Here is an 8380-nt window from a genome sequence, read left to right as displayed (position 1 = left end):
GTGAAGGTGAGAAAATAACGATATCGCCACGAGCCTCAAACATTCATCGGACCACATACATCTGTATGTATGATTTCCAACAAATCTGTTGCTCTCTCCATAGTACCGGAGAACGGTGTTTTTGTCATCTTACCCATAAGGCACGGTTCGCAAGTACCAAGTGATTCATAATCAAGTGGTTCCAAAAGTCCATCAGTATGGAGTTTCTTCATGCGCTTTACACCGATATGACCTAAACGGCAGTGCCACAAATAAGTTGCACTATCATTATCAACTCTGCATCTTTTGGCTTCAACATTATGAATATGTGTATCACTACTATCGAGATTCAACAAAAATAGACCACTCTTCAAGGGTGCATGACCATAAAAGATATTACTCATATAAATAGAACAACCATTATTCTCTGATTTAAATGAATAACGTCTCGCATCAAACAAGATCCAGATATAATGTTCATGCTCAACGCTGGCACCAAATAACATATTTTAGGTCTAAAACTAATCCCGAAGGTAGATGTAGAGGTAGCGTGCCGACGGCGATCACATCGACTTTGGAACCATTTCCCACGCGCATCGTCACCTCGTCCTTAGCCAATCTTCGTTTAATCTGTAGCCCCTGTTTCAAGTTGCAAATATGAGCAACAGAACCAGTATCAAATACCCAGGTGCTACTGCGAGCATTAGTAAGGTACACATCAATAACATGTATATCAAATATATACCTTTGTTCACCTTGCCATCCTTCTTATCCGCCAAATACTTGGGGCAGTTCCGCTTCCAGTGACCAGTCTGTTGCAGTAGAAGCACTCAGTTTCAGGCTTAGGTCCAGACTTGGGTTTCTTCTCCTTGAGCAGCAACTTGCTTGCCGTTCTTCTTGAAGTTCCTCTTCTTCTTCCCTTTGCCCTTTTTCTTGAAACTAGTGGTCTTGTTGACCATCAACACTTGATGCTCCTTCTTGATTTCTACCTCCGCAGCTTTCAGCATCGCGAAGAGCTCGGGAATAGTCTTGTTCATCCCTTGCATATTATAGTTCATCACGAAGCTCTTGTAGCTTGGTGGCAGTGATTGGAGAATTCTGTCAATGACGCAATCATCTGGAAGATTAACTCCCAATTGAATCAAGTGATTATTATACCCAGACATTTTGAGTATATGCTCACTGACAGAACTGTTCTCCTCCATCTTGCAGCTATAGAACTTATTGGAGACTTCATATCTCTCAATCCGGGCATTTGCTTGAAATATTAACTTCAACTCCTGGAACATCTCATATGCTCCATGATGTTCAAAACGTCGTTGAAGTCCCGATTCTAAGCCGTAAAGCATGGCACACTGAACTATCGAGTAGTCATCAGCTTTGCTCTGCCAGACGTTCATAACATCTGGTGTTGCTCCAGCAGCAGGCCTGGCACCCAGCGGTGCTTCCAGGACGTAATTCTTCTATGCAGCAATGAGGATAATCCTCAAGTTACGGACCCAGTCCGTGTAATTGCTACCATCATCTTTCAACTTTGCTTTCTCAAGGAACGCATTAAAATTCAACGGAACAACAGCACGCCATCTATCTACAATCAAACATAAACAAGAAAGATACTATCAGGTACTAAGTTCATGATAAATTTAAGTTCAATTAATCATATTACTTAAGAACTCCCACTTAGAAAGACATCCCTCTAATATTCTAAGTGATTACGTGATCCAAATCAACTAAACCATAACCGATCATCACGTGAGTGGAGTAGTTTTCAATGGTGAACATCACTATGTTGATCATATCTACTATATGATTCACGCTCGACCTTTCGGTCTCAGTGTTCCGAGGCCATATCTGACATATGCTAGGCTCGTCAAGTTTAACCTGAGTATTCTGCGTGTGCAAAACTGGCTTGCACCGTTGTAGATGGACGTAGAGCTTATCACACCCGATCATCACGTGGTGTCTGGGCCGACAATGAACTGCATAACCTCAGGGAGCACTGTTTACCTACAGGTCGAGTGGGCCAGTTCAGGGGGATGGAGGAACTATCAACAGAAGTCATGAATTAATGGGAGAGGATCAATATAAAGAATTGTGACACGAACCAGTGCTCAGATAGCTTAGATCGAGAATTGTGCACAGAGATAAGATACAATCATAAGGATAACGCGAAGTTGATAGTGCTATATGAGTATGCATAAGCGTATGATTCAGGAACAAAGTACATATAACCTACATCCTGGGCATTTGATCTTGCGCCCTACAAGATGTTTAAGGTCCCCAGCAATAAGCGTCAGACGATTTTGGTTTTCGGCTGGAGACCTTTCCCTGCAAAAGAGAGTTAAGCTTTCTTAGCCACCCACATCTTCAAGGGTGGCTTCGAAGCAATGAGTCTAAGTGCAGCATCTGAGAACTTTGGCTTTGGAGCCCTAGCAAAAAGTCTTGCAGGTGGACAATAGTACTCATAAGAATAAGTAGAATAGTTCTTGGTCTTATGAACATGGCGGTTTGATGAAACGCGCTCATATTCACAGGCCTGAGTATGGTTTCCCTGCAAAACATTTGCGTTAGTGCGACTCAGGTGAGTCCTCTGTCTGTATGAAGCCTTTGGACCGTATGAAGCCTGTGGTCTGGGGTTTGTCTTCTTCACCTGTGGTGTCATGATGACATTCACAGGAAGATTCTCCAAACACCTTTTCGGCACCCAGACCTTCTTCATAGGCGGTCCATTCCTGCAGTTAGTACCAATATACCTGGCAAACACTTCACCATTCTGATTCTTAAACAGTTTATAGTTTGCATCAAAGGATTCATCAATAACAATGGGATTAGCACAAGTGAAGCCAGATAGTGTGGATGGATCCGCTGAAGGTTCCTTTGCAGCAACCCATGTGTTTTTGGGGTACTGCTCAGGTTTCCAGTAAGAGCCATCAGCATTCATTTTCCTTTCGAACCCAACACCCTCTTTCCTAGGGTTTCGGTTCATAATCTGCCTTTTGAGGACATCACATAGTGTCTGATGCCCTTTGAGACTTTTGTACATCCCTGTTTCAAGCAGTGTCTTCAACCTAGCATTCTCATCAGCAATAGCAGTGGTATCCTCAGCAGAGGGGTTAGTTACCACATCAACAGTTGAAGATATTGCAATAGTAGCAGTAGTAGAACATTCAGCAACAGAAGTAGCGTTATCACGCTCAATGCATTTAAGACATGGTGGTTCAAATCCTTCCTGAGCTGAACTGATCTGTTCGGCGCGAAGTGACTCGTTTTCCTTTTGAAGATCTTCATGAGCCGCTCTCAATTTCTCAAGATCTTGCTTCCTTTGAAGATAATCATAGGAAAGCCTTTCATGAGTTGTTGAGAGCGTTTCATGACGACTTTCAAGTTCCTCATACTTAACGTGAAGATTTTTTATGTCTTCAATTAAGGACTGAGATCGATTCATTTCAGTGTCTAACAGATCATCGCTTTTGTCTAACAGTTTTTGAATATGTTCCATTGCTTTATGTTGTTCAGTTGCAATTTTAGCAAGTGTTTTGTAGCTGGGTTTGGAACCACAATCAGAGTCATCGTCACTAGATGTTTGATAGTGAGTAGTGCGTGTGTTTACCTTGGCACCGCGTGCCATGAAGCAGTAGGAAGGAGCGGAGTAGTCCTTGTCATTTACATCGATGTCGGTGATGAAGTCATTGTCTTCAGTGTTGAAGATGGACTTGGCAACGTATGCTGTAGCCAGACTCGCAACGCCAGAACGGACTCCTCCTCAGACTCCACCTCCGCCTCCTTAGAAGCGGACTCCTCCTCAGAATCCATTTCCTTGCCAACAAACACACGTGCCTTGCCAGATGAGCTCTTCTTGTGTGATGAAGACTTGGAGGAAGACTTGGAAGAAGACATTCTTCTTCTTCTTGTTCTCATTGTCCCACTGCGGACACTCAGAGATGTAGTGGCCAGGTTTCTTGCACTTGTGGCATGTTCTCTTCTTGTAGTCATGAGCAGAAGCTTCATCATTCCTTGAGCTTTATTGTGAAGACTTTCTGAAGCCTTTCTTCTTGGTGAATTTTTGGAACTTCTTCACAAGCATAGCAAGCTCCTTTCCAATGTCTTCAGGATCATCAGAACTGCTGTCAGATTCTTCTTCAGATGAGGAGACAACTTTTGCCTTCAAGGCACAAGTTCGCCCATAGTTGGGACCGTAGATGTCTCTTTTCTTAGAAAGCTGAAACTCATGTGTGTTGAGCCTCTCAAGTATGTCAGACGGATCGAGTGTCTTGAAATCAGGACGTTCTTGAATCATCAGGGCTAGGGTGTCAAACGAGCTGTCAAGTGATCTCAGGAGTGTCTTGACGACTTCATGCTTGGTGATCTCAGTGGCGCCGAGGGCTTGAAGCTCATTTGTGATGTCAGTGAGTCGATCAAACGTGAGCTGGACATTCTCATTGTCATTTCTCTTGAAGCGGTTGAAGAGGTTGCGAAGGACACTGATTCTCTGATCTCTCTGGGTTGAGACGCCTTCATTGACCTTGGAGAGCCAGTCCCAGACTAGCTTAGATGTTTCCAAAGCACTCACGCGGCCATACTGTCCTTTGGTCAGATGACCACAGATGATATTCTTGGCAGTAGAGTCCAGTTGAACGAACTTCTTGACATCAGCAGCGGTGACACCTTCACCAGCCTTGGGAACGCCATTCTTGACGACATACCATAGGTCGACATCAATGGCTTCAAGATGCATGAAAGCACAAGTGCTCCCTAGGTGGTTTTGATAATTGATGACAACATATCTCTTGTTGGACTAACATTTCTATCTAGCATGTTTCAGATAAGTTCAACAATGGAGTGGCATGGACTAAAAGGTTGTGGGAACTCCTTCAAGATGCTAAGGACAAAGGATTGGCTAAAGCTTCAAGCTCAAGACTCTTCATTTTATATTTTAGTGATCCAAGATCACATTGAGTCCCATAGGAAAAGCCAATACTATCAAGGAGGGATGAGGTGTTGCTTAATGAGCCTCTTGCTTCATGTGCTTAGTGATATGCTCCAAAACCCTCAACTACTTTCCCATATCACACATATGACCTAAACCCTAAGCCAAACTCGGTCCTACCGATTCTTCCTATCCGGCGCCACCGAGTTTCACTTGTCATAAGCCACTGCCAAACCCTAATCTTTCGGTCTCACCGATGGGGATCTCGGTCTCACCGAGATGGGCTTGCAAACTCTCTGTTACCCATTGCAATATTCTCGGTCCCACCGAGATATGCAATCGGTCCCACCGAGTTTGCTTGACCAAATCTCAGTTTCACTTATTACCCAAATCGGTCCCACCGAGTTTGAGTAATCGGTCAACCGAGTATTTGATTTGCCCTAAACCCTAGCACAACCATATCGGTCCTACCGAGTTGCATGTCAGTCCCACCGAAAATCACTAACGGTCACTAGGTTTACATTTTCGGTCCGACCGAGTTTATTGATTCGGTCCCACCGAGATTGGAAAACTTGTGTAACGGTTGGATTTTGTGTGGAGGCTATATATACCCCTCCACCTACTCTTCATTCGTGAGAGAGCCATCAGAACACACACACATTCCAACACATTTTCTGAGAGAGAACCACCTACTCATGTGTTGAGACCAAGATATTCCATTCCTACCAGATGAATCTTGATCTCTAGCCTTCCCAAGTTGCTTTCCACTCAAATCTTCTTTCCACCAAATCCAAATCCTATGAGAGAGAGTTGAGTGTTGGGGAGACTATCATTTGAAGCACAAGAGCAAGGAGTTCATTACCTACACACCATTTGTTACTTCTTGGAGAGTGGTGTCTCCTAGATTGGCTAGGTGTCACTTGGGAGCCTCCGACAAGATTGTGGAGTTGAACCAAGGAGTTTGTAAGGGCAAGGAGATCGCCTACTTCGTGAAGATCTACCGCTAGTGAGGCAAGTCCTGTGTGGGCGATGGCCATGGTGGGATAGACAAGGTTGCTTCTTCGTGGACCCTTTGTGGGTGGTTGCTTCTTCGTGGACCCTTCGTGGGTGGAGCCCTGTGTGGACTCGCGCAACCGTTACCCTTGGGTGGAGCCCTGTGTGGACTCGCGCAACCGTTACCCTTCGTGGGTTGAAGTCTCCATCAACGTGGATGTAGGATAGCACCACCTATCGGAACCACGGAAAAACATCCGTGTCTCCAATTGCGTTTGAATCTCCAAACCCTTCTCTTTACATTCTTGCAAGTTGCATGCTTTACTTTCCGCTGCTCATATACTCTTTGCATGCTTGCTTGATATGTATTGTGTGTGTTGAAATTGTGCCTAAACTCCAACTTAAACCGAAAAAGCTTAAAAATTGCAACTTTAGCACTAAGTGTCTAATCATCCCCCCCCCTCTAGACACATCTACTTCTAGATCTACTACACAAGTGGTATCAGAGCTTTGGTACTCCATTGCCTACATTCCATATCATGGTTAAAAGAAAAAATCACCTTACCGTTCGGAGGGGTTGTAAAGCCGGGATAAGCTAGGGAGTGTGTCTACATTAAGAGGGAGCTCTTAGGCATAGATGTGCCTATTCCGTTGATGGAGACGTACTTTCATTAGAGTGGACATAGAGTGCCTATTCTTGATGGAAAGTACATTTTCATGAGTGAAAAAGACATTGCATCTTCAATCAATATCATTTGAACAAGTATATTGCTAGCCCTTGTGCACCCCATATTGATCCCTTGCATCCTACCCTAGATGAAGATATTGACATGATTCGCAATCTTAGAACTATTGAGCTCATCATTAGAGGATTGCCCAAAATTTGATTGCTAGTTTGCCTACTCAAAATTGCGCCTATACTATATGGAAATTTCTTGAGGAACGGTTTCCCAATCATTCCTTGAAAACTTTGGATGAAATTCTCCATAAATCTATTGCCTTGAGTAAGATGAACTCTAGTGATCCTAGTTTTGGTAAATGTCTTCTTGAACTTGCCAATCTTAAGCATGCTAAAGGAGATGTTGGAATCATTAATGATATCATACTCAAAGCTATAAGAATTCATAAAAGTAACCACTTTGATCATTTATCTAATGAATTACCCTCTCTAGGAAATGATGAGTCACAAGATCATGATGAACATGAATATTATGATGATGGATACAGTGACTTCGATCTTGATGATGCAATGAGACATTTTGGTCTTATGGCAAATCTTCGGGGATATGAATCAGGAGGAAAGGAATGGGTTCTTGATAGTGGATGCACTGATCATATGACCGGAGATGAAGAGATGTTTCGTGAGCTTGCTGAAAATGACGGCCCTCGAAAATATGTCACCTTTGGTGATAATTCAAAGGGTAAAGTGGTTGGCCTTGGTAAGGTGGCCATCTCACATGATAGTTCCATTCAAAATGTCATGCTCGTTGAATCTCTTGGCTACAACTTACTTTCAGTATCTAGACTTGCTGATTTCGGTTTGAATGTCCTATTTACTGAGGTAGATTGCCAAGTATTTCGTCGAGACAATCATAAAATGGTCTTTACGGGTATGCGTAGAGGTGATCTTTACATTGTCGATTTCTCTAAAAAGGCACAACCTAAAACTTGCTTTGTTGCTAAATCCTCAAAAGGTTGGTTGTGGCATAGACGACTAGGTCACGTTGGCATGAGAAACCTTGACAAGCTTATTAAAGGAAATCATATCCTTGGAGTTAACGATGTCATATTTGATAAGGATAGACTTTGCAGTGCTTGTCAAGCAGGTAAACAGGTTGGAGGAAGACATCCCGTGAAGAACATCATGACCACAAGGAGGCCACTCGAGCTACTTCACATGGATCTTTTTGGTCCCAACGCCTACAAGAGTCTCGGTGGAAATTCTTTTGGTCTAGTTATAGTTGATGATTTTTCAAGATTTACGTGGGTGTTCTTTCTTAATGACAAGTCGCAGGTCCAGAAGATCTTCAGAAACTTGCGAGGAAGGCCCAAAATCAGTTTGATGTGAAGATCAAGAAGGTTCGGAGTGACAACGGAACGGAGTTCAAGAACGCAAATGTGGACACCTTTCTTGACGAAGAAGGGATTTCACACGAGTTCTCGGCTACGTACACACCTCAACAAAATGGAGTTGTTGAGAGGAAGAACCGGACGCTCATCGAAATGGCAAGAACGATGCTTGATGAATACAAGACGCCAAAGCACTTTTGGGCAGAAGCGGTTGAGACAGCTTGTCACGCAACAAATCGCTTATATCTTCACAAGCTACTCGGCAAGACGGCATACGAGCTCCTCACCGGTAACAAGCCTCAAGTTGGATACTTTCGAGTATTGGCTCAAAGTGCTACATTCTTGATAAGCATCGTCGTCAAAGTTTGCTCCTAAATCTCATGAAGGTTTTCTACTTGGTTATGGCTCAAA

The sequence above is a fragment of the Triticum urartu genome, chromosome 1 (assembly GCF_003073215.2).
Source record: "Triticum urartu cultivar G1812 chromosome 1, Tu2.1, whole genome shotgun sequence".
NCBI classification, from domain to species: domain Eukaryota; kingdom Viridiplantae; phylum Streptophyta; class Magnoliopsida; order Poales; family Poaceae; genus Triticum; species Triticum urartu.
Note: the sequence above shows the minus strand (reverse complement) of the source record.